Raw genomic sequence first — 26,494 nt, 5'->3', positions numbered from 1 at the left:
GAGTCGTGTATTAAAGCCTTATTAAGGGTAATGGTTGGGAGTCGTTTATTAAAGCCTTATTAAGGGTAATGTTTGGGAGTCGTTTATTAAAGCCTTATTAAGGGTAATGTTGGGAGTCGTGTATTAAAGCCTTATTATTAATGGTTGTAATGGTATTAAGGGTAATGGTTGGGTCGTTTATTAAAGCCTTATAAGGGTAATGTTGGGGTGTATTAAAGCCTTATTAAGGGTAATGGTTGGGAGTTGTTTATTAAAGTAATGGTTGGGAGTCGTTTATTAAGGGTAATGGTTGGGAGTCGTTTATTAAAGCCTTATTAAGGGTAATGGTTGGGAGTCGTTTATTAAAGCCTTATTAAGGGTAATGGTTGGGAGTCGTTTATTAAAGCCTTATTAAGGGTAATGTTGGGAGTCGTTTATTAAAGCCTTATTAAGGGTAATGGTTGGGAGTCGTTTATTAAAGCCTTAAGGGTAATGGTTGGGAGTCGTTTATTAAGGGTAATGGTTGGGAGTCGTTTATTAAAGCCTTATTAAGGGTAATGGTTGGGAGTCGTTTATTAAAGCCTTATTAAGGGTAATGTTGGGAGTCGTGTATTAAAGCCTTATTAAGGGTAATGGTTGGGAGTCGTTTATTAAAGCCTTAAGGGTAATGGTTGGGAGTCGTTTATTAAGGGTAAAGTCGTTTATTAAAGCCTTATTAAGGGTAATGGTTGGGAGTTGTTTATTAAAGCCTTATTAAGGGTAATGTTTGGGAGTCGTTTATTAAAGCCTTATTAAGGGTAATGTTGGGATGTATTAAAGCCTTATTAAGGGTAATGGTTGGGAGTCGTTTATTAAAGCCTTAAGGGTAATGGTTGGGAGTCGTTTATTAAGGGTAATGGTTGGGAGTCGTTTATTAAAGCCTTATTTGGTTAATGGTTGGGAGTCGTTTATTAAAGCCTTATTAAGGGTAATAGTTGGGAGTCGTTTATAAGGGTAATGGTTGGGAGTCGTTTATTAAGGGTAATGTTGGGAGTCGTTTATTAAAGCCTTATTAAGGTTAATGGTTGGGAGTCGTTTATTAAAGCCTTATTAAGGGTAATAGTTGGGAGTCGTTTATTAAGGGTAATGGTTGGGAGTCGTTTATTAAAGCCTTAAGGGTAATGTTGGGAGTCGTTTATTAAAGCCTTATTAAGGGTAATGTTGGGAGTCGTTTATTAAGGGTAATGGTTGGGAGTCGTTTATTAAAGCCTTATTAAGGTTAATGGTTGGGAGTCGTTTATTAAAGCCTTATTAAGGGTAATAGTTGGGAGTCGTTTTTATTAAAGCCGTTTTATTAAGGGTAATGTTGGGAGTCGTTTATTAAAGCCTTATTAAGGGTAATGTTGGGAGTCGTTTATTAAAGCCTTATAAGGGTAATGTTGGGAGTCGTTTATTAAAGCCTTATTAAGGTTAATGTTGGGAGTTGTTTATTAAAGCCTTATTAAGGGTAATGTTGGGAGTCGTTTATTAAAGCCTTATTAAGGGTAATGTTGGGAGTCGTTTATTAAAGCCTTATTAAGGTTAATGTTGGGAGTTGTTTATTAAAGCCTTATTAAGGGTAATGTTGGGAGTCGCTTATTAAAGCCTTATTAAGGGTAATGTTGGGAGTCGTTTATTAAAGCCTTATGGGTAATGGTTGGGAGTCGTTTATTAAAGCCTTATTAAGGGTAATGTTGGGAGTCGTTTATTAAAGCCTTAAGGGTAATGTTGGGAGTCGTTTATTAAAAGCCATATTAGGGTAATGGTTGGGAGTCATTTATTAAAGGGTAATGGTTGGGAGTCGTTTATTAAAGCCTTATTAAGGTTAATGGTTGGGAGTCGTTTATTAAAGCCTTATTAAGGGTAATGGTTGGGAGTCGTTTATTAAGGGTAATGGTTGGGAGTCGTTTATTAAGGGTAATGGTTGGGAGTCGTTTATTAAAGCCTTATTAAGGGTAATGGTTGGGAGTCGTTTATTAAAGCCTTATTAAGGGTAATGGTTGGGAGTCGTTTATTAAGGGTAAAGTCGTTTATTAAGGGTAATGGTTGGGAGTCGTTTATTAAAGCCTTATTAAGGGTAATGTTTGGGAGTCGTTTATTAAAGCCTTATTAAGGGTAATGTTTGGGAGTCGTTTATTAAAGCCTTATTAAGGGTAATGGTTGGGAGTCGTTTATTAAAGCCTTATTAAGGGTAATGGTTGGGAGTCGTTTATTAAGGGTAATGGTTGGGAGTCGTTTATTAAAGCCTTAAGGGTAATGTTGGGAGTCGTTTATTAAAGCCTTATTAAGGGTAATGTTTGGGAGTCGTTTATTAAAGCCTTATTAAGGGTAATGGTTGGGAGTCGTTTATTAAAGCCTTAAGGGTATTGTTGGGAGTCGTTTATTAAAGCCTTAAGGGTAATGTTGGGAGTCGTTTATTAAAGCCTTAAGGGTAATGTTGGGAGTCGTTTATTAAAGCCTTAAGGGTAATGTTGGGAGTCGTTTATTAAAGCCTTAAGGGTAATGTTGGGAGTCGTTTATTAAAGCCTTAAGGGTAATGTTGGGAGTCGTTTATTAAAGCCTTAAGGGTAATGTTGGGAGTCGTTTATTAAAGCCTTAAGGGTAATGTTGGGAGTCGTTTATTAAAGCCTTAAGGGTAATGTTGGGAGTCGTTTATTAAGGGTATTGTTGGGAGTCGTTTATTAAAGCCTTATTAAGGGTAATGTTGGGAGTCGTGTATTAAAGCCTTATTAAGGGTAATGGTTGGGAGTTGTTTATTAAAGCCTTAAGGGTAATGGTTGGGAGTCGTTTATTAAGGGTAATGGTTGGGAGTCGTTTATTAAAGCCTTATTAAGGGTAATGGTTGGGAGTCGTTTATTAAAGCCTTATTAAGGGTAATGGTTGGGAGTCGTTTATTAAAGCCTTATTAAGGGTAATGTTGGGAGTCGTGTATTAAAGCCTTATTAAGGGTAATGGTTGGGAGTCGTTTATTAAAGCCTTAAGGGTAATGGTTGGGAGTCGTTTATTAAGGGTAATGGTTGGGAGTCGTTTATTAAAGCCTTATTAAGGGTAATGGTTGGGAGTCGTTTATTAAAGCCTTATTAAGGGTAATGTTGGGAGTCGTGTATTAAAGCCTTATTAAGGGTAATGGTTGGGAGTCGTTTATTAAAGCCTTAAGGGTAATGGTTGGGAGTCGTTTATTAAGGGTAATGGTTGGGAGTCGTTTATTAAAGCCTTATTAAGGGTAATGGTTGGGAGTTGTTTATTAAAGCCTTATTAAGGGTAATGTTTGGGAGTCGTTTATTAAAGCCTTATTAAGGGTAATGTTGGGAGTCGTGTATTAAAGCCTTATTAAGGGTAATGTTTGGGAGTCGTTTATTAAAGCCTTAAGGGTAATGGTTGGGAGTCGTTTATTAAGGGTAATGGTTGGGAGTCGTTTATTAAAGCCTTATTAAGGTTAATGGTTGGGAGTCGTTTATTAAAGCCTTATTAAGGGTAATAGTTGGGAGTCGTTTATTAAGGGTAATGGTTGGGAGTCGTTTATTAAGGGTAATGTTGGGAGTCGTTTATTAAAGCCTTATTAAGGTTAATGGTTGGGAGTCGTTTATTAAAGCCTTATTAAGGGTAATAGTTGGGAGTCGTTTATTAAGGGTAATGGTTGGGAGTCGTTTATTAAAGCCTTAAGGGTAATGTTGGGAGTCGTTTATTAAAGCCTTATTAAGGGTAATGTTGGGAGTCGTTTATTAAGGGTAATGGTTGGGAGTCGTTTATTAAAGCCTTATTAAGGTTAATGGTTGGGAGTCGTTTATTAAAGCCTTATTAAGGGTAATAGTTGGGAGTCGTTTATTAAGGGTAATGGTTGGGAGTCGTTTATTAAAGCCTTAAGGGTAATGTTGGGAGTCGTTTATTAAAGCCTTATTAAGGGTAATGTTGGGAGTCGTTTATTAAAGCCTTATTAAGGGTAATGTTGGGAGTCGTTTATTAAAGCCTTATTAAGGTTAATGTTGGGAGTTGTTTATTAAAGCCTTATTAAGGGTAATGTTGGGAGTCGTTTATTAAAGCCTTATTATGGGTAATGTTGGGAGTCGTTTATTAAAGCCTTATTAAGGTTAATGTTGGGAGTTGTTTATTAAAGCCTTATTAAGGGTAATGTTGGGAGTCGCTTATTAAAGCCTTATTAAGGGTAATGTTGGGAGTCGTTTATTAAAGCCTTATGGGTAATGGTTGGGAGTCGTTTATTAAAGCCTTATTAAGGGTAATGTTGGGAGTCGTTTATTAAAGCCTTAAGGGTAATGTTGGGAGTCGTTTATTAAAGCCTTATTAAGGGTAATGGTTGGGAGTCATTTATTAAAGCCTTATTAAGGGTAATGGTTGGGAGTCGTTTATTAAAGCCTTATTAAGGTTAATGGTTGGGAGTCGTTTATTAAAGCCTTATTAAGGGTAATGGTTGGGAGTCGTTTATTAAGGGTAATGGTTGGGAGTCGTTTATTAAGGGTAATGGTTGGGAGTCGTTTATTAAAGCCTTATTAAGGGTAATGGTTGGGAGTCGTTTATTAAAGCCTTATTAAGGGTAATGGTTGGGAGTCGTTTATTAAGGGTAATGGTTGGGAGTCGTTTATTAAGGGTAATGGTTGGGAGTCGTTTATTAAAGCCTTATTAAGGGTAATGTTTGGGAGTCGTTTATTAAAGCCTTATTAAGGGTAATGTTTGGGAGTCGTTTATTAAAGCCTTATTAAGGGTAATGGTTGGGAGTCGTTTATTAAAGCCTTATTAAGGGTAATGGTTGGGAGTCATTTATTAAAGCCTTAAGGGTATTGTTGGGAGTCGTTTATTAAAGCCTTAAGGGTAATGTTGGGAGTCGTTTATTAAAGCCTTAAGGGTAATGTTGGGAGTCGTTTATTAAAGCCTTAAGGGTAATGTTGGGAGTCGTTTATTAAAGCCTTAAGGGTAATGTTGGGAGTCGTTTATTAAAGCCTTAAGGGTAATGTTGGGAGTCGTTTATTAAAGCCTTAAGGGTAATGTTGGGAGTCGTTTATTAAAGCCTTAAGGGTAATGTTGGGAGTCGTTTATTAAAGCCTTAAGGGTAATGTTGGGAGTCGTTTATTAAGGGTATTGTTGGGAGTCGTTTATTAAGGGTATTGTTGGGAGTTGTTTATTAAAGCCTTATTAAGGGTAATGTTGGGAGTCGTTTATTAAAGCCTTATTAAGGGTAATGTTGGGAGTCGTTTATTAAAGCCTTAAGGGTAATGTTGGGAGTCGTTTATTAAAGCCTTAAGGGTAATGTTGGGAGTCGTTTATTAAGGGTATTGTTGGGAGTCGTTTATTAAGGGTATTGTTGGGAGTTGTTTATTAAAGCCTTATTAAGGGTAATGTTGGGAGTCGTTTATTAAAGCCTTATTAAGGGTAATGGTTGGGAGTCGTTTATTAAAGCCTTATTAAGGGTGATGTTGGGAGTCGTTCATAAAAGCCTGCACTCTCCATCTCAGTTTTGGCCCCCTGTGTGTGTGTGTGTGTGTGTGTGTGTGTGTGTGTGTGTGTGTGTGTGTGTGTGTGTGTGTGTGTGTGTGTGTGTGTGTGTCATGTGCGTGGGGGCGTGCGTGCGTGCGTGTGTGTGGAGGAAGCAGGTGGGGGCCAATCACAGCCAGTCACCTCGCCTAGAGGTCCCCGAGACACAAAGGCAGTTTTGGCCCAATTAAAACAATCTCTCAGAGAGGTTCGGAATCATTCTGTTTCTGTCCTGAATCATTCTGTTTCTATCCTGAATCATTCTGTTTCTATCCTGAATCATTCTGTTTCTGACCTGAATCATTCTGTTTCTGTCCTGAATCATTATGTTTCTATCCTGAATCATTCTGTTTCTATCCTGAATCATTCTGTTTCTGTCCTGAATCATTCTGTTTCTGTCCTGAATCATTCTGTTTCTATCCTGAATCATTCTGTTTCTGTCCTGAATCATTCTGTTTCTATCCTGAATCATTCTGTTTCTATCCTGAATCATTCTGTTTCTATCCTGAATCATTCTGTTTCTGTCCTGAATCATTCTGTTTCTATCCTGAATCATTCTGTTTCTATCCTGAATCATTCTGTTTCTATCCTGAATCATTCTGTTTCTGTCCTGAATAATTCTGTTTATGTCCTGAATCATTCTGTTTCTATCCTGAATCATTCTGTTTCTGTCCTGAATCATTCTGTTTCTATCCTGAATCATTCTGTTTCTATCCTGAATCATTCTGTTTCTGTCCTGAATAATTCTGTTTCTATCCTGAATCATTCTGTTTCTGTCCTGAATAATTCTGTTTCTGACCTGAATCATTCTGTTTCTATCCTGAATCATTCTGTTTCTGTCCTGAATCCTATTGAGGATTACAAGTTTTATTACAGCAGCAGCACCCATTTCCCTTCACCTTCTTAAAATACAATGAGGAATTAAAGTCTCGTTCTAGGTACGTCTTTTAACCTTTAAAAGTTCATTTTAAAGTGCAGGTTGTCTTATTTCAAAGTAGTGTGAAGGAAGGAGTGGGTAATATTGGTATATTATCTTTTGAACAATGACGGTTGGTTGTTTGAAAAGCAAGCTGTAGATATGAATACGATATTCTAAGGAGAAAAGGGGTTGATAGAGTAATTGGGACAACAAGAAAGAATTCCAGTCATTTTCCTCACATTCCCCAGTTTTCCAGAAATCCTGGCTGGAAGATTCCTGTAATTACGAGGGAATGATGAGGAAATCGGGGAAACACGATATCATCAGTCACACATCAATACATGGGCTAGAGGAGGTGACAGATTCACCACAACTCATGTGACAAAATTCCTTTCCAGATTTGTGTGTGTGTGTGTGTGTGTGTGTGTGTGTGTGTGTGTGTGTGTGTGTGTGTGTGTGTGTGTGTGTGTGTGTGTGTGTGTGTGTGTGTGTGTGTGTGTGTGTGTACGTGTACGTGCGTACGTGTGTGTGTGTGGACAATATCCAGCCAGTAACGTCATCCCCAGAGACCAAACAACGCTAAAAAAACAAGCTGAAGATACAATATCCCATAAAAGTGCTATTTTTCCAGTGGAATAAACCTTTTTAGTAGTCTGTTGGAATCCCTTGATGTGCCCTTATACAGTAAACTGCAACATTCAGCACCATGGACAGTACCGTAAACTACAACATTCAGCACCACGGTCCATACCGTAAACTACAACATTCAGCACCACGGACTGTACCGTAAACTACAACATTCAGCACTACGGACAGTACCGTAAACTACAACATTCAGCACTACGGACAGTACCGTAAACTACAACATTCAGCACCACGGTCCATACCGTAAACTACAACATTCAGCACCATGGACAGTACCGTAAACTACAACATTCAGCACCACGGTCCATACAGTAAACTGCAACATTCAGCACCATGGACAGTACCGTAAACTACAACATTCAGCACCACGGTCCATACCGTAAACTACAACATTCAGCACCACGGACTGTACCGTAAACTAAAACATTCAGCACTACGGACTGTACCGTAAACTACAACATTCAGCACCATGGACAGTACCGTAAACTACAACATTCAGCACCATGGACAGTACCGTAAACTACAACATTCAGCACCATGGACAATACCGTAAACTACAACATTCAGCACCACGGTCCATACCGTAAACTACAACATTCAGCACCACGGTCCATACCGTAAACTACAACATTCAGCACCACGGTCCATACCGTAAACTACAACATTCAGCACCACGGACTGTACCGTAAACTACAACATTCAGCACCACGGACTGTACCGTAAACTACAACATTCAGCACTACGGACAGTACCGTAAACTACAACATTCAGCACCACGGACAATACCGTAAACTACAACATTCAGCACCAAGGACAGTACCGTAAACTACAACATTCAGCACCAAGGACTGTACCGTAAACTACAACATTCAGCACTACGGACTGTACCGTAAACTACAACATTCAGCACCATGGACATTACCGTAAACTAAAACAAAGGACTGATGGCTAAATTGAGCACAACGGCCTCTGGACAGAGCTGCTCGGGCCTCACAGCTCCGGTGGTGTTGGGTTAAACTCCCAGATAGACTGTCAGCCATGTTGCCTAGCCCCCTTTCCAATGACACTTACAATTGTAAACCTGTAAACGAATATAGAAATAAAACATACGATCAGAACGACACCGTATCAGATACCCATCTCTAACACGACCACGTCTATCTCTAAACATTATGCAATCAGAACGACACCGTATCAGATACCCATCTCTAACACGACCACGTCTATCTCTAAACATTATGCAATCAGAACGACACCGTATCAGATACCCATCTCTAACACGACCACGTCTATCTCTAAACATTATGCAATCAGAACGACACCGTAACAGATACCCATCTCTAACACGACCACGTCTATCTCTAAACATTATGCAATAACGCAAGATTACTACAAAGGACCATATTTTACAAAACAAAATTAAATGTTATTAGGTAGCTATAACAGCAACTTAGACCAAAATATAAAGTGTTAAAATATGAATGTGCAATAACCCTGGCCTCAATAAGTTGTCTGAAACCTCTACCTGTCTTGTTGCTATGGCCTCAATAAGTTGTCTGAAACCTCCACCTGTCTTGTTGCTATGGCCTCAATAAGTTGTCTGAAACCTCTACCTGTCTTGTTGCTATGGCCTCAATAAGTTGTCTGAAACCTCTACCTGTCTTGTTGCTATGGCCTCAATAAGTTGTCTGAAACCTCCACCTGTCTTGTTGCTATGGCCTCAATAAGTTGTCTGAAACCTCTACCTGTCCTGTTGCTATGGCCTCAATAAGTTGTCTGAAACCTCTACCTGTCTTGTTGCTATGGCCTCAATAAGTTGTCTGAAACCTCTACCTGTCTTGTTGCTATGGCCTCAATAAGTTGTCTGAAACCTCTACCTGTCTTGTTGCTATGGCCTCAATAAGTTGTCTGAAACCTCTACCTGTCTTGTTGCTATGGCCTCAATACAGTTGTCTGAAACCTTCACCTGTCTTGTTGCTATGGCCTCAATAAGTTGTCTGAAACCTCTACCTGTCTTGTTGCTATGGCCTCAATAAGTTGTCTGAAACCTCTACCTGTCTTGTTGCTATGGCCTCAATAAGTTGTCTGAAACCTCTACCTGTCTTGTTGCTATGGCCTCAATAAGTTGTCTGAAACCTCTACCTGTCTTGTTGCTATGGCCTCAATAAGTTGTCTGAAACCTCTACCTGTCTTGTTGCTATGGCCTCAATAAGTTGTCTGAAACCTCTACCTGTCTTGTTGCTATGGCCTCAATAAGTTGTCTGAAACCTCTACCTGTCTTGTTGCTATGGCCTCAATAAGTTGTCTGAAACCTCCCGGTCTTGTTGCTATGGCCTCAATAAGTTGTCTGAAACCTCTACCTGTCTTGTTGCTATGGCCTCAATAAGTTGTCTGAAACCTCTACCTGTCTTGTTGCTATGGCCTCAATAAGTTGTCTGAAACCTCTACCTGTCTTGTTGCTATGGCCTCAATAAGTTGTCTGAAACCTCTACCTGTCTTGTTGCTATGGCCTCAATAAGTTGTCTGAAACCTCTACCTGTCTTGTTGCTATGGCCTCAATAAGTTGTCTGAAACCTCTACCTGTCTTGTTGCTATGGCCTCAATACAGTTGTCTGAAACCTCTACCTGTCTTGTTGCTATGGCCTCAATAAGTTGTCTGAAACCTCTACCTGTCTTGTTGCTATGGCCTCAATAAGTTGTCTGAAACCTCTACCTGTCTTGTTGCTATGGCCTCAATAAGTTGTCTGAAACCTCCACCTGTCTTGTTGCTATGGCCTCAATAAGTTGTCTGAAACCTCTACCTGTCTTGTTGCTATGGCCTCAATAAGTTGTCTGAAACCTCTACCTGTCTTGTTGCTATGGCCTCAATAAGTTGTCTGAAACCTCTACCTGTCTTGTTGCTATGGCCTCAATAAGTTGTCTGAAACCTCTACCTGTCTTGTTGCTATGGCCTCAATAAGTTGTCTGAAACCTTTACCTGTCTTGTTGCTATGGCCTCAATAAGTTGTCTGAAACCTCCACCGGTCTTGTTGCTATGGCCTCAATACAGTTGTCTGAAACCTCTACCTGTCTTGTTGCTATGGCCTCAATAAGTTGTCTGAAACCTCTACCTGTCTTGTTGCTATGGCCTCAATAAGTTGTCTGAAACCTCTACCTGTCTTGTTGCTATGGCCTCAATACAGTTGTCTGAAACCTCTACCTGTCTTGTTGCTATGGCCTCAATAAGTTGTCTGAAACCTCTACCTGTCTTGTTGCTATGGCCTCAATAAGTTGTCTGAAACCTCTACCTGTCTTGTTGCTATGGCCTCAATAAGTTGTCTGAAACCTCTACCTGTCTTGTTGCTATGGCCTCAATAAGTTGTCTGAAACCTCTACCTGTCTTGTTGCTATGGCCTCAATAAGTTGTCTGAAACCTCTACCTGTCTTGTTGCTATGGCCTCAATACAGTTGTCTGAAACCTCTACCTGTCTTGTTGCTATGGCCTCAATACAGTTGTCTGAAACCTCTACCTGTCTTGTTGCTATGGCCTCAATACAGTTGTCTGAAACCTCTACCTGTCTTGTTGCTATGGCCTCAATACAGTTGTCTGAAACCTCTACCTGTCTTGTTGCTATGGCCTCAATACAGTTGTCTGAAACCTCCACCTGTCTTGTTGCTATGGCCTCAATACAGTTGTCTGAAACCTCTACCTGTCTTGTTGCTATGGCCTCAATACAGTTGTCTGAAACCTCTACCTGTCTTGTTGCTATGGCCTCAATACAGTTGTCTGAAACCTCTACCTGTCTTGTTGCTATGGCCTCAATACAGTTGTCTGAAACCTCCACCGGTCTTGTTGCTATGGCCTCAATAAGTTGTCTGAAACCTCTACCTGTCTTGTTGCTATGGCCTCAGTACAGTTGTCTGAAACCTCTACCTGTCTTGTTGCTATGGCCTCAATACAGTTGTCTGAAACCTCTACCTGTTTTGTTGCTATGGCCTCAATACAGTTGTCTGAAACCTCTACCTGTCTTGTTGCTATGGCCTCAATACAGTTGTCTGAAACCTCCACCGGTCTTGTTGCTATGGCCTCAATACAGTTGTCTGAAACCTCCACCGGTCTTGTTGCTATGGCCTCAATACAGTTGTCTGAAACCTCCACCGGTCTTGTTGCTATGGCCTCAATACAGTTGTCTGAAACCTCAACCTGTCTTGTTGCTATGGCCTCAATACAGTTGTCTGAAACCTCCACCGGTCTTGTTGCTATGGCCTCAATACAGTTGTCTGAAACCTCTACCTGTCTTGTTGCTATGGCCTCAATACAGTTGTCTGAAACCTCCACTGGTCTTGTTGCTATGGCCTCAATACAGTTGTCTGAAACCTCCACCTGTCTTGTTGCTATGGCCTCAATACAGTTGTCTGAAACCTCTACCTGTCTTGTTGCTATGGCCTCAATACAGTTGTCTGAAACCTCTACCTGTCTTGTTGCTATGGCCTCAATACAGTTGTCTGAAACCTCTACCTGTCTTGTTGCTATGGCCTCAATACAGTTGTCTGAAACCTCTACCTGTCTTGTTGCTATGGCCTCAATACAGTTGTCTGAAACCTCCACCGGTCTTGTTGCTATGGCCTCAATACAGTTGTCTGAAACCTCCACCTGTCTTGTTGCTATGGCCTCAATACAGTTGTCTGAAACCTCTACCTGTCTTGTTGCTATGGCCTCAATACAGTTGTCTGAAACCTCTACCTGTCTTGTTGCTATGGCCTCAATACAGTTGTCTGAAATCTCCACCGGTCTTGTTGCTATGGCCTCAATACAGTTGTCTGAAACCTCCACCGGTCTTGTTGCTATGGCCTCAATACAGTTGTCTGAAACCTCCACCGGTCTTGTTGCTATGGCCTCAATACAGTTGTCTGAAACCTCTACCTGTCTTGTTGCTATGGCCTCAATACAGTTGTCTGAAACCTCCACTGGTCTTGTTGCTATGGCCTCAATACAGTTGTCTGAAACCTCCCTCGGTCTCCCTCTATCCCTCATAGACAGTTGTCTCCCCTCTACCTGTCTTGTTGCTATGGTCTCCTACAGTTGTCTGAAACCTCCACTGGTCTCTATGGCCCTACAGTTGTCTGAAACCCTACCTGTCTTGTTGCTATGGCCTCAATACCTCTCTACCTGTCTTGTTGCTATGGCCTCAATACAGTTGTCTGAGGCCTCCCTGTCTGCTATGGCCTCAATACAGTTGTCTGAAACCTCTACCTGTCTTGTTGCTATGGCCTCAATACAGTTGTCTGAAACCTCTACCTGTCTTGTTGCTATGGTCTCAATGCAGTTGTCTGAAACCTCCACCGGTCTCCCTGCTATGGCCTCAATACAGTTGTCTGAAACCTCCACCGGTCTTGTTGCTATGGCCTCAATACAGTTGTCTGAAACATCTACCTGTCTTGTTGCTATGGCCTCAATACAGTTGTCTGAAACCTTCACCGGTCTGCTATGGCCTCAATACAGTTGTCTGAAACCTCTACCTGTCTTGTTGCTATGGCCTCATATACAGTTGTCTGAAACCTCTACCTGTCTTGTTGCTATGGCCTCATAGACAGGTCTGAAACCTCTACCTGTCTTGTTGCTATAGCCTCAAGACAGTTGTCTGAAACCTCTACCTGTCCCTGCTATGGCCTCATAGACAGTTGTCTGAAACCTCCACCGGTCTTGTTGCTATGGCCTCAATACAGTTGTCTGAAACCTCTACCTGTCTTGTTGCTATGGCCTCAATACAGTTGTCTGAAACCTCTACCTGTCTTGTTGCTATGGCCTCAATACAGTTGTCTGAAACCTCCACCGGTCTTGTTGCTATGGCCTCAATACAGTTGTCTGAAACCTCTACCTGTCTTGTTGCTATGGCCTCAATACAGTTGTCTGAAACCTCCACCTGTCTTGTAATATCATAGCATTGACTTTTTCTTTAGTTCCTCAGTTATGTGGAGCTCTAAAGACGGCCTCTGCATCCCTACATAGACATCCTTCCCTCTCTCCCTCCATCCCTACATAGACTGGCCTCCCTCTCTCCTTCTATCCCTACATAGACTGGCCTCCCTCTCTCCTTCTATCCCTACATAGATAGACCTCCCACTCTCCCTACATAGACAGCCTTCCCTCTCTCCCTCCATCCCTACATAGACTGGCCTCCCTCTCTCCTTCTATCCCTACATAGATAGACCACCTTCTCTCCCTACATAGACAGGCCTCCCCTCCCTCCCCCTCTTCCTCCATCCCTACATAGACAGGCCTCCCCTCCCTCTCTCTCTCCATCCCTACAAAGATAGGCCTCCCTCTCTCCCTACATAGATAGACCTCCCTCTCTCCCTCTCTCCCTACATAGACAGGCCTCCCTCTCTCCCTCTATCCCTACATAGACAGGCCTCCCTCTCTCCCGTCATAGACAGGCCTCCCTCTCTCCCTACATAGACAGGCCTCCCACTCTCCCTACATAGACAGGCCTCCCTCTCTCCCTCTATCCCTACATAGACAGGCCTCCCTCTCTCCCTCTATCCCTATATAGACAGGCCTCCCTCTCTCCCTCTATCCCTACATAGACAGGCCTCCCTCTCTCCCTCTATCCCTATATAGACAGGCCTCCCTCTCTCCCTCTATCCCTATATAGACAGGCCTCCCTCTCTCCCTACATAGATAGGCTTCCCTCTCTCCCTCTATCCCTACATAGACAGGCCTCCCTCTCTCCCTCTATCCCTCCATAGACAGGCCTCCCTCTCTCCCTCTATCCCTACATAGACAGGCCTCCCTCTCTCCCTCTATCCCTACATAGACAGGCCTCCCTCTCTCCCTCTATCCATACATAGACAGGCCTCACTCTCTCCCTCTATCCCAACATAGACAGGCCTCCCTCTCTCCCTCTATCCCTCCATAGACAGGCCTCCCTCTCTCCCTCTATCCCTACATAGACAGGCCTCCCTCTCTCCCTCTATCCCTACATAGACAGGCCTCCCTCTATCCCTCTATCCCTACATAGATAGACCTCCCTCTCTCCCTCTCTCCCTACATAGACAGGCCTCCCTCTCTCCCTCTATCCCTACATAGACAGGCCTCCCTCTCTCCCTACATAGACAGGCCTCCCTCTCTCCCTACATAGACAGGCCTCCCACTCTCCCTCCATCCCTACATAGATAGGCCTCCCTCTCTCCCTCTATCCCTACATAGACAGGCCTCCCTCTCTCCCTCTATCCCTACAGACAGGCCTCCCTCTCTCCCTCTCTCCCTACATAGACAGGCCTCCCTCTCTCCCTCTATCCCTACATAGACAGGCCTCCCTCTCTCCCTACATAGACAGGCCTCCCTCTATCCCTACATAGATAGACCTCCCTCTCTCCCTCTCTCCCTACATAGACAGGCCTCCCTCTCTCCCTCTATCCCTACATAGACAGGCCTCCCTCTCTCCCTACATAGACAGGCCTCCCTCTCTCTCTACATAGACAGGCCTCCCACTCTCCCTACATAGACAGGCCTCCCTCTCTCCCTCTATCCCTATATAGACAGGCCTCCCTCTCTCCCTCTATCCCTACATAGACAGGCCTCCCTCTCTTCCTCTATCCCTACATAGACAGGCCTCCCTCTCTCCCTGCATAGACAGGCCTCCCTCTCTTCCTCTATCCCTACATAGACAGGCCTCCCTCTCTTCCTCTATCCCTACATAGACAGGCCTCCCTCTCTTCCTCTATCCCTACATAGATAGACCTCCCTCTCTTCCTCTATCCCTACATAGATAGACCTCCCTCTCTCCCCCCTTGATCCCTCACACAGCTGATGATGCGTCCGAGTCAGCAGTGAACGCGCTCTGAGACACATGACATGATGTAGCCTGTGCTTCGCTCGGCGCACTGAGAGAAACCGAGACGGGCGCCTACGGATCTTTTTCCCCCTTTCCCTATTTTGGACAGCCGGTTTGCAGAGGCTAGTTTAAGATGGCAATTTGAGAGGCCCGTAAACACGGACTCAGCAGAGGCGACATGGACAGCCTCAGCTGTTGCCGAATCAATCATTCAGAAGGCCTTTTTTTTTCTTCTCATCTCACAGACACAGACAGTTCTGATTCACTGTCATTTTACCTAAGGGGGGAATCCCTAGCCTAGTCTTACAGGCCGGGCCATACTTCCCTACCTACCTACCATTATGAAAATAAACCAGGCCACGTTTACACATTGAATAATCATCTGTTCTATGTAAATCGTATATATATATATATATATATGTATGGCAACACTGTCGCTAAAGCCTACTACCCTTATCATCAGAAACGACACCAGGCTTCCATACATAATACAATGGCATCAAAGTGGTACAAACTATAAGGTGATGTAATAACGGTAGTTTAACCGATCAGCAATACGGCTGACACAGCTATGTGATTGGCCAGCCCATGCTTGTCAATCACCAATAGGGCTGACACAGCTATGTGATTGGCCAGCCCATGCTTGTCAATCACCAATAGGGCTGACACAGCTATGTGATTGGCCAGCCCATGCTTGTCAATCACCAATAGGGCTGACACAGCTATGTGATTGGCCAGCCCATGCTTGTCAATCACCAATAGGGCTGACACAGCTATGTGATTGGCCAGCCCATGCTTGTCAATCACCAATAGGGCTGACACAGCTATGTGATTGGCCAGCCCATGCTTGTCAATCACCAATAGGGCTGACACAGCTATGTGATTGGCCAGCCCATGCTTGTCAATCACCAATAGGGCTGACACAGCTATGTGATTGCCAGCCCATGCAGTCAATATGTGATTGGCCAGCCCATGCTTGTCAATCACCAATAGGGCTGACACAGCTATGTGATTGGCCAGCCCATGCTTGTCAATCAATCACCATGTGATTGGCCAGCCCATGGTCAATCACCAATAGGGCTGACACAGCTATGTGGTTGGCCAGCCCATGCTTGTCAATCACCAATAGGGCTGACACAGCTATGTGGTTGGCCAGCCCATGCTTGTCAATCACCAATAGGGCTGACACAGCTATGTGATTGGCCAGCCCATGCTTGTCAATCACCAATAGGGCTGACACAGCTATGTGATTGGCCAGCCCATGCTTGTCAATCACCAATAGGGCTGACACAGCTATGTGATTGGCCAGCCCATGCTTGTCAATCACCAATAGGGCTGACACAGCTATGTGGTTGGCCAGCCCATGCTTGTCAATCACCAATAGGGCTGACACAGCTATGTGATTGGCCAGCCCATGCTTGTCAATCACCAATAGGGCTGACACAGCTATGTGATTGGCCAGGGCTGCCCATGTGATTTGTCAATCACCAATAGAGCTGACACAGCTATGTGATTGGCCAGCCCATGCTTGTCAATCACCAATAGGGCTGACACAGCTATGTGGTTGGCCAGCCCATGCTTGTCAATCACCAATAGGGCTGACACAGCTATGTGGTTGGCCAGCCCATGCTTGTCAATCACCAATAGGGCTGACACAGCTATGTGATTGGCCAGCCCATGCTTGTCAATCACCAATAGGGCTGACACAGCTATGTGATTGGCCAGCCCATGCTTGTCAATCACCAATAGGGCCAGAGGCTATATCCAATGTGTAGCCCTGTATTTCTCTACATAACGCAGCTGTGATTTGACTGTCATGGGGTGTGGACCCTACAGAGAGATTGATTGCGTTATATCTGTAGGCGCAAACGGAGCAGCACCCCGGAGAGGTGACACACTCGCTCTAATCAGCTTCCCCCTCTAGCGTGGCGTGGCACACCGCATCAAACACACAGTCCTCATCCTCAACTCTACTGATGCACATGGACTGACTGACTCATAAGGCATTGCCTAGGCGATGTTTGCTGTGACGCTGTGAAGAACCCCTCCTCCATACGAAGAGCTCGTCTGGTGGAACCTTGTACTGCCACTGCATGTGTTTAAGACACAGCATTGGCCCTTGTTATAGGCTCGGGGATATTCATTATGATCATAGGCACATAAATACATTTCAATTATTACCGCCTCGGCTTATCCGGATCTAGCAGTCTGTCTGCATCGCTTCTCAGAAACACTGTAGCATATATATAATGTATAGGTCAAAAACGAACGTAAAATGACATTTTAAAGGACTCGTACGCCTTCCACATTGCATAGCTAGTTGTCCTATACTCAATGTTATACATCCCCTTTCGTGTCCAAGGTCCCTCCTTGAGAGTTGCACAGTGTTATTGTACAGCCCTACAGTTTCAACGTCCATTGCATGCTATCGCATGCATATCATTGAGTTATAGATACTAACGAGACCCTGGCGAATGCATTTCATTACAGCCCACCTGTACTTGTATCCTGAAGTGTTTTGGTCGACACTGCGTAATGCCTCTTTTCCTATCGACCCCCTTTTTTTGACTCCGAGGTATCTATTTGGTCAGCTGTAAAGGTTTATTTTGTTTGTATCAGCACCTCCTCCTCCTCAGTCAAACGTGCTGTAGCCTCCTAGCCTCCTGCCGTTGAAAGAATGCCCCAGAGGCGATATCGGTTTCCTCACGCACACTCAAACTGGTCCCCAAGCCCGTTCTGCTTCCGACCGATCGATCAAACCCGTGAAGTGATGGCTCGCTCTTCTTTTCCTCCCGTCCTTTTTTGCCGTTAGCCCGTTCCGCCAGGCAGATAGATAGACCAAACGTCAAGCTGTCAGCGGCGAAGAAGACGTCATTCTGAGGTCTGAACCGATGGAAGGGGACCTTAGAATCCAAATCCATGCAAACCCAAACGGCTCTTCTCTTCTCCCGCAAGCCGACAGCAGTGCTCGCCGCCTCTCCTGCCCATCTCCTCTGCGTTAGCGCAGAAAATGTATTCTGATGGTCTCGGTATAGATGCGGCTCCTTTTGCTGTCCAGTCCGTTGGTCAACTTTAATATATATATATATATATATATGGCACACCAGTCTTGCGAAATAACCGACCAAGGCTATATCCAACGTTACGATCTCAAATAAATCAAACACAAATATTCCATTTGATGATACATTGACATCATTTTGGCACGCGGACCGACAGAAGCTCCAGATTGTCTATTTGTTTTACATTTTAAATCCAGATGAAATTCCTTTAGAAAGATGATATTCTGTATTCAAATAGAACATCTTAAATGAGCAATGCCTTGCGCCCCTGCATGCCTCTTTTATCGTCCCCCTCCTTCGCCAAAAGTCACACAGACACACAAACACACGCGCGCATCTACGTCACCATCAGCTGGGGGACTTGGGTAGATAGAGAGAGAGAGAGAGAGCTGCAACACAAACCATGAATATTCTGTTTTATTGCAATGGTGCAGACGGGGCTGGGGAGGAGAAAGATTCCATAGGGACTGAGATTAGCTGGGACGCTAATCCGTCATCCGAATCCGATGGATTCCTTTTCAAACTGTAATGTAGCCTTCTATGGCTGCTGCTGAAGTCGGTTATATTGTTGCTTCATGCCAATTACATGGATCATTCTGGAATGTTTCAAAATGAGCTATGGTTAGGCCACCCTCGTGTTAGTGGGATAACATTATTTAGATGGACTGTACTGTACTATATTGTTTAAGGGCTATGTCATATTGCCTTCGGTTTATGTGGATATACTGGGATGGCTTCTGGGAAAATAATAAGGTGAATATTTATTTAAGTCATTCATTCATTTATTAATGAATTTGTTTATTCATTCATGTATTTCTTCATTCATTAATTTATTAATTAATTTGTTTATTCATTCATTCATTCATTTATTCATTCATTCATTTATTTATTCATTCATTCATTCATTTATTCATTCATTCATTCATTCCCAATGCTGCCGTTTGCCATTTTAAGGGAAACTAAACCAAAATGGATCTCCACAAGTAAAAGATACTGGAATCAGGGTTTATGTTCTACACATTCAGAGATATCTGGGAATCAATCGGGGGTTATGTTCTACACATTCAGAGATATCTGGGAATCAATCGGGGGTTATGTTCTACACATTCAGAGATATCTGGGAATCAATCGGGGGTTATGTTCTACACATTCAGAGATATCTGGGAATCAATCGGGGGTTATGTTCTACACATTCAGAGATATCTGGGAATCAATCGGGGGTTATGTTCTACACATTCAGAGATATCTGGGAATCAATCGGGGGTTATGTTCTACACATTCAGAGATATCTGGGAATCAATCGGGGGTTATGTTCTACACATTCAGAGATATCTGGGAATCAATCGGGGGTTATGTTCTACACATTCAGAGATATCTGGGAATCAATCGGGGGTTGTGTTCTACACATTCAGAGATGTCTGGGAATCGGGGGTTATGTTCTACACATTCAGAGATATCTGGGAATCAATCGGGGGTTATATTCTACACATTCAGAGATATCTGGGAATCAATCGGGGGTTATGTTCTACACATTCAGAGATATCTGGGAATCAATCGGGGGTTATGTTCTACACATTCAGAGATATCTGGGAATCGGGGGTTATGTTCTACACATTCAGAGATATCTGGGAATCAGGGGTTATGTTCTACACATTCAGAGATATCTGGGAATCGGGGGTTATGTTCTACACATTCAGAGATGTCTGGGAATCGGGGGTTATGTTCTACACATTCAGAGATATCTGGGAATCATTCAGAGATGTCTGGGAATCGGGGGTTATGTTCTACACATTCAGAGATGTCTGGGAATCAATCAGGGGTTATGTTCTACACATTCAGAGATATCTGGGAATCGGGGGTTATGTTCTACACATTCAGAGATGTCTGGGAATCAATCAGGGGTTATGTTCTACACATTCAGAGATGTCTGGGAATCGGGGGTTATGTTCTACACATGCAGAGATATCTGGGAATCGGGGGTTATGTTCTACACATTCAGAGATATCTGGGAATCAATCAGGGGTTATGTTCTACACATTCAGAGATGTCTGGGAATCGGGGGTTATGTTCTACACATTCAGAGATGTCTGGGAATCGGGGGTTATGTTCTACACATTCAGAGATATCTGGGAATCGGGGGTTATGTTCTACACATTCAGAGATGTCTGGGAATCGGGGGTTATGTTCTACACATTCAGAGATGTCTGGGAATCAATCAGGGGTTATGTTCTACACATTCAGAGATATCTGGGAATCGGGGGTTATGTTCTACACACTCAGAGATGTCTGGGAATCGGGGGTTATGTTCTACACATTCAGAGATATCTGGGAATCGGGGGTTATGTTCTACACATTCAGAGATGTCTGGGAATCAATCAGGGGTTATGTTCTACACACTCAGAGATGTCTGGGAATCGGGGGTTATGTTCTACACATGCAGAGATACAGTATCTGGCTAAATTAGATATAATTTAACTGAGATGGATGTTCTCTCCCAGTAGTTTACTGTGGTGTGTATATGCGTATGCGTGCGCCAGTGCGCGCGCGCGTGTGTGTGTGTGTGTATGTGAAGTGGAACATGATTGCCAGAGCAGACAGAGACACCGCTAGGGAACAAGTACTTATTGATTTGACATAAAACATCATTCTAAAACATAATTATATGTTCGATGATTCCTTTTGGGACAAAACAGAGAGGAATAAAATGAAACAAAAGTAATATAGAGATTGATCATATGGGAATGTTGAAGAAGTAATCTGTGTTTTAGATTACTATTTATACTGTGAGAAGATAAATTGAGGTAATATACATACATACACAATTACATAACTTTATTAGGTGATTAACAGTTCGGAGGCTAAACAAAGCAAACTAATCACAGTGACAGAATCAGAATGGGGTTCAGCACTATGACAGGGGACAGCGACCAGGGAAGTTCAGCACAATGACAGGGGACAGCGACCAGGGAAGTTCAGCACTATGACAGGGGACAGCGACCAGGGAAGTTCAGCACAATGACAGGGGACAGCGACCAGGGAAGTTCAGCACCATGACAGGGGACAGCGACCAGGGAAGTTCAGCACCATGACAGGGGACAGCGACCAGGGAAGTTCAGCACCATGACAGGGGACAGCGACCAGGGAAGTTCAGCACTATGACAGGGGACAGCGACCAGGGAAGTTCAGCACCATGACAGGGGACAGCGACCAGGGAAGTTCAGCACTATGACAGGGGACAGCGACCAGGGAAGTTCAGCACAATGACAGGGGACAGCGACCAGGGAAGTTCAGCACCATGACAGGGGACAGCGACCAGGGAAGATCAGCTCCATGACAGGGGACAGCGACCAGGGAAGTTCAGCACAATGACAGGGGACAGCGACCAGGGAAGTTCAGCACAATGACAGGGGACAGCAACCAGGGAAGTTCAGCACGCACCATGACAGGGGACAGCGACCAGGAAAGTTCAGCACAATGACAGGGGACAGCGACCAGGGAAGATCAGCTCCATGACAGGGGACAGCGACCAGGGAAGTTCAGCACCATGACAGGGGACAGCGACCAGGAAAGTTCAGCACCATGACAGGGGACAGCGACCAGGGAAGTTCAGCACGCACCATGACAGGGGACAGCGACCAGGGAAGTTCAGCACCATGACAGGGGAAAAGGGGACGCAGATCGGGGATCCTTCTGAGAATCCGTAGGCGAGTGAGTAAACTCCCAATGCCTTCCATTCTCCTTGCTAACGTGCAATCGTTTGAAAATAAAATTGATGACTTACTATTAAGAGTATCCTACCAACGGGACATTATTAAACACTGTAACATCTTATGTTTTCCATGCACTGGCTGGATTTTCCATGCACTGGCTGGATTTTCCATGCACTGGCTGGATTTTCCATGCACTGGCTGGATTTTCCATGCACTGGCTGGATTTTCCATGCACTGGCTGGATTTTCCATGCACTGGCTGGATTTTCCATGCACTGGCTGGATTTTCCATGCACTGGCTAGATTTTCCATGCACTGGCTGGATTTTCCATGCAGAACAGAGGTGCTACCTCTGGTAAGACAAGGGGTGGGCGTGTGTGTCTTTTTGTGAATAGCAGCTGGTGTGCGATGTCTAATATTAAAGAAGTCTTTCGGTATTGCTCGCCTGAGGTAGAGTGCCTTAAGATAAACTGACGACCACACATGCATAGCCGTCTATTTACCAACACAGACTGATGCTGGCACTAAGACCGCTCTCAACCAACTCTATAAGGCCATAAGCAAAACAAGGAAATGCTCATCCAGAGGAGGCTCTCCTAGTGGCCGGGGACTTTAATGCAGGGAAACTAAAATTCATTTGGCCTCATTTCTACCAGCATGTCACATGTGCAACCAGAAGAAAAGAACACTCTAGACCACCTTTACTCCACACACAGAGATGCATACAAAGCTCTCCCTCGCCCTCCATTTGGAAAATCTGACCACAATTCTATCCTCCTGATTCCTGCTTACAAGCAAGAACTAAAGCAGGAAGTACCAGTGACTCGCTCAATACGGAAGTGGTCAAATGATGCTGATGCTACGCTACAGGAATATTTTGCCAGCACAGACTGGAATATGTTCCTGGATTCATCCAATGGCATTGAGGAGTATACCACCTCAGTCATCGGCTTCATTAATAAGTGCATCAACGACGTCTTCCCCACTTTGACCGTACGTACATATCCCAACCAGAAGCCATGGATTACAGGCAACATCCGCATCAAGCTAAAGGCTAGAGCTGCCACTTTCAAGGAGCGGGAGACTAATCCGGACGCTTATAAGAAATCCCTCTATGCCCTCAGATGAACCATCAAACAAGCAAAGCATCAAAACAGGATTAAGATTGAATCCTACTACTCTGACGCCTGTCGGATGTGGCAGGGCTTGAAAACTATTACGGACTACAAAGGGAAACCCAAACACAAGCTGCCCAGTGACGCGAGCCTACCAGACGAGCTAAATGCATTTTAAGTTTGCTTTGAGGCAAGCAACACTGAAGCATGCACGAGAGCACCAGCTGTTCTGGATGACTGTGTGATAATGCTCTCTGTAGCCGATGTGAACAAAACCTTTAACCAGGTCAGCATTCACAAAGCTGACGGGGCTGTAGTGGAGCTTCAAGTTCCTTGGTGTCCACATCACCAACAAACTATCATGGTCCAAACATACCAAGACAGTCGTGAAGAGGGCACGACAAAACCTTTTCCCCCTCAGGAGACTGAAATGATTTGACATGGGTCCCCAGATCCTCAAAAGGTTCTACAGCTGCACCATCGAGAGCATCCTGACCAGTTGCAATCCCCGCCTGGTATGGCAACCACTCGGCATCTGACCGTAAGGTGCTACAGAGGGTAGTGCGAACGCCTCAGTACATCACTGGGGCCAAGCTTCCTACCATCCAGCACCATTCGGTGTCAGAGGAAAGCCCATAAAATTGTCAGAGACTCCAGTCACCCAAGTTATAGACTGTTCTCTCTGCTACCGCAAGGCAAGTGGTACCGGTGAGCCAAAGTTTAGGACCAAAAGGCTCCTCAACAGCTTCTACCCCCAAGCCATAAGACTTCTGAAGAATTCATAAAAATCTCCACCGGACAATTTACATTGACCCCCCCTCTTGTACACTGCTGCTACTCGACGTTTGTTTGTTTACCTATGAATAGTCACTTCACCCCCACCTACAGTGGGGCAAAAAAGTATTTAGTCAGCCACCAATTGTGCAAGTTCTCCCACTTAAAAAGATGAGAGAGGCCTGTAATTTTCATCATAGGTACACTTCAACTATGACAGACAAAATGAGAATCACATTGTAGGATTGTAGGATTTTTTATTTATTTATTTGCAAATTATGGTGGAAAATAAGTATTTGGTCACCTACAAACAAGCAAGATTTCTGGCTCTCACAGACCTGTAACTTCTTCTTTAAGAGGCTCCTCTGTCCTCCACTCGTTGCCTGTATTAATGGCACCTGTTTGAACTTGTTATCAGTATAAAAGACACCTGTCCACAAACCTCAAACAGTCACACTCCAAACTCCACTATGGCCAAGACCAAAGAGCTGTCAAAGGACACCCCCCTCCCTCTACTTCTCACCCTCCCTCCCTCTACTTCTCACCCTCCCTCCCTCTACTTCTCACCCTCCCTCTACCTCTCACCCTCCCTCCCCCCCTCTACTTCATACCCACCCTCCCTCCCTCTACTTCATACCCACCCTCACCCTCCTTCTACTTCTCACCCTCCCTCCCTCTACTTCTCACCCTCCCTCACTCTACCCTCCCTTCTCACCCTCCCTCCCTCTACTTCTCACCCCTCCCTCCCTCCCTCCCCTACTTCTACCCTCACCCTCCCCTCACTCTACTTCTCACCCCCTCCCTCCACTTCTCACCCTTCCTCCCTCTACTTCCCTCCCCTCCCTCCCTCCCTCTACTTCTCACCCTCCCTCACCCTCCCCCTCTACTTCTCACCCTCCCTCCCTCCCTCTACTTCTCACCCTCCCTCTACCTCTCACCCTCCTCCCTCCCTCTACTTCATACCCTCCCTCCCTCTACTTCACACCCACCCTCCCTTCCTCTACTTCTAAGCCTCCCACCCTCACTCTACTTCTCATCATCAGTCTCCCCCTTCATCCTCCCACTTTTCTCCCCCTCCACTAATTCATCCTCCCATCGGTAAGAGGGAGACTTTAATTAGCACAGGGAAAATAGCTGCTTGTTTTAATGAAGGTTCCTTATCTTCATTGGAAGGGACGAATGGAGGGAGGGATGTAAGGAAGGATGGAGGTAAAAAACAAAAAAAGAATGATTGAATGCAACGGTCACTTTGTTCTTCAGGGGTCTTTACTCTCAGACCCCAGACCTGCAAGACCCTCCGTTCTGCTTGGTGAGATTAGAATCCAATGCTCCTAACTCTCTCATCAAAGGCATCCATGTGATGATTCATAGAATGTACGTGTAATCAACATACCAGGCATGCTAGCTGCTCACTGAGGCAGACAGGCAGGCAGACCGACTGGCAGACAGAAAGACAGACAGGCAGACCGACTGGCAGACAGGCAGAGAGGCACACCGACTGGCAGACAGGCAGACCGACTGGCAGACAGGCAGACAGGCAGACCGACTGGCAAACAGACAGTCAGGCAGACCGACTGGCAAACAGACAGGCAGGCAGACCGACTGGCAGACAGACAGGCAGGCAGACCGACTGGCAGACAGGCAGACAGACAGGCATACCGACTGGCAGACAGGCAGGCAGACCGACTGGCAAACAGGCAGGCAGACCGACTGGCAGACAGGCAGACCGACTGGAAGACAAGCAGGCAGACCGACTGGCAGACAGGCAGGCAGACCGTCTAGCAGACAGGCAGACCGACTGGCAGACAGACAGGCAGGCAGACCGACTGGCAGACAGGCAGACAGACTGGCAGACAGGCAGGCAGACCGACTGGAAGACAGGCAGACAGGCAGACCGGCATAGGTAAACAGGCAGACAGGCAGACAGACAGGCAGACAGACAGGCAGACAGACATAGGTAAACAGGCAGACAGACAGGCAGACAGACAGGCAGACAGACATAGGTAAACAGGCAGACAGACAGGCAGACAGACAGGCAGACAGACATAGGTAAACAGGCAGACAGACAGACAGGCAGACAGACATAGGTAAACAGGCAGACAGACAGACAGACAGCCAGACAGACATAGGTAAACAGGCAGACAGACAGACAGACAGGCAGACAGACATAGGTAAACAGGCAGACAGACAGACAGACAGACAGACATAGGTAAACAGGCAGACAGACAGACAGGCAGACAGACATAGGTAAACAGGCAGACAGACAGACAGGCAGACAGACATAGGTAAACAGGCAGGGCTGGTGTGGTTGTAGTACTTTACTGTATTGGTTTGGTGTAGTTGGTGGTATTGTACTGTATTGGTTTGGTGTAGTTGGTGGTATTATTGTACTGTATTGGTTTGGTGTAGTTGGTGGTATTATTGTACTGTATTGGTTTGGTGTAGTTGGTGGTATTGTACTTTATTGGTTTGGTGTAGTTGGTGGTATTATTGTACTGTATTGGTTTGGTGTAGTTGGTGGTATTGTACTGTATTGGTTTGGTGTAGTTGGTGGTATTGTACTGTATTGGTTTGGTGTAGTTGGTGGTATTGTACTGTATTGGTTTGGTGTAGTTGGTGGTATTATTGTACTGTATTGGTTTGGTGTAGTTGGTGGTATTATTGTACTGTATTGGTTTGGTGTAGTTGGTGGTATTATTGTACTGTATTGGTTTGGTGTAGTTGGTGGTATTGTACTGTATTGGTTTGGTGTAGTTGGTGGTATTGTACTGTATTGGTTTGGTGTAGTTGGTGGTATTGTACTGTATTGGTTTGGTGTAGTTGGTGGTATTATTGTACTGTATTGGTTTGGTGTAGTTGGTGGTATTATTGTACTGTATTGGTTTGGTGTAGTTGGTGGTATTATTGTACTGTATTGGTTTGGTGTAGTTGGTGGTATTATTGTACTGTATTGGTTTGGTGTAGTTGGTGGT

At 44.6% G+C, this 26,494-nt stretch overlaps 1 protein-coding gene across 4 annotated transcripts in view; it reads right to left on the bottom strand.

Moving 5' to 3' along the window:
* Positions 1 to 18,191, bottom strand: part of LOC118380739 (sodium/calcium exchanger 3-like) — a 210,646-nt gene extending 192,455 nt beyond the window's left edge. For 3 of the 4 annotated variants that reach the window (XM_052496203.1, XM_052496205.1, XM_052496206.1), the window contains exon 1: positions 17,358 to 18,191. The gene's annotated coding sequence lies outside the window, so the exon portion shown is untranslated. The remainder of the gene's footprint in view (positions 1 to 17,357) is intronic. The other variant, XM_052496204.1, reaches the window with a different exon arrangement.
* Between the last annotated feature and the right edge of the window lie 8,303 nt (positions 18,192 to 26,494).

The sequence above is a fragment of the Oncorhynchus keta genome, chromosome 35 (assembly GCF_023373465.1).
Source record: "Oncorhynchus keta strain PuntledgeMale-10-30-2019 chromosome 35, Oket_V2, whole genome shotgun sequence".
Classification (NCBI taxonomy): Eukaryota; Metazoa; Chordata; class Actinopteri; order Salmoniformes; family Salmonidae; genus Oncorhynchus; species Oncorhynchus keta.
The sequence above is the reverse complement of the archived record's forward strand: the minus strand, read 5'-3'. Positions and strand labels throughout refer to the sequence as shown.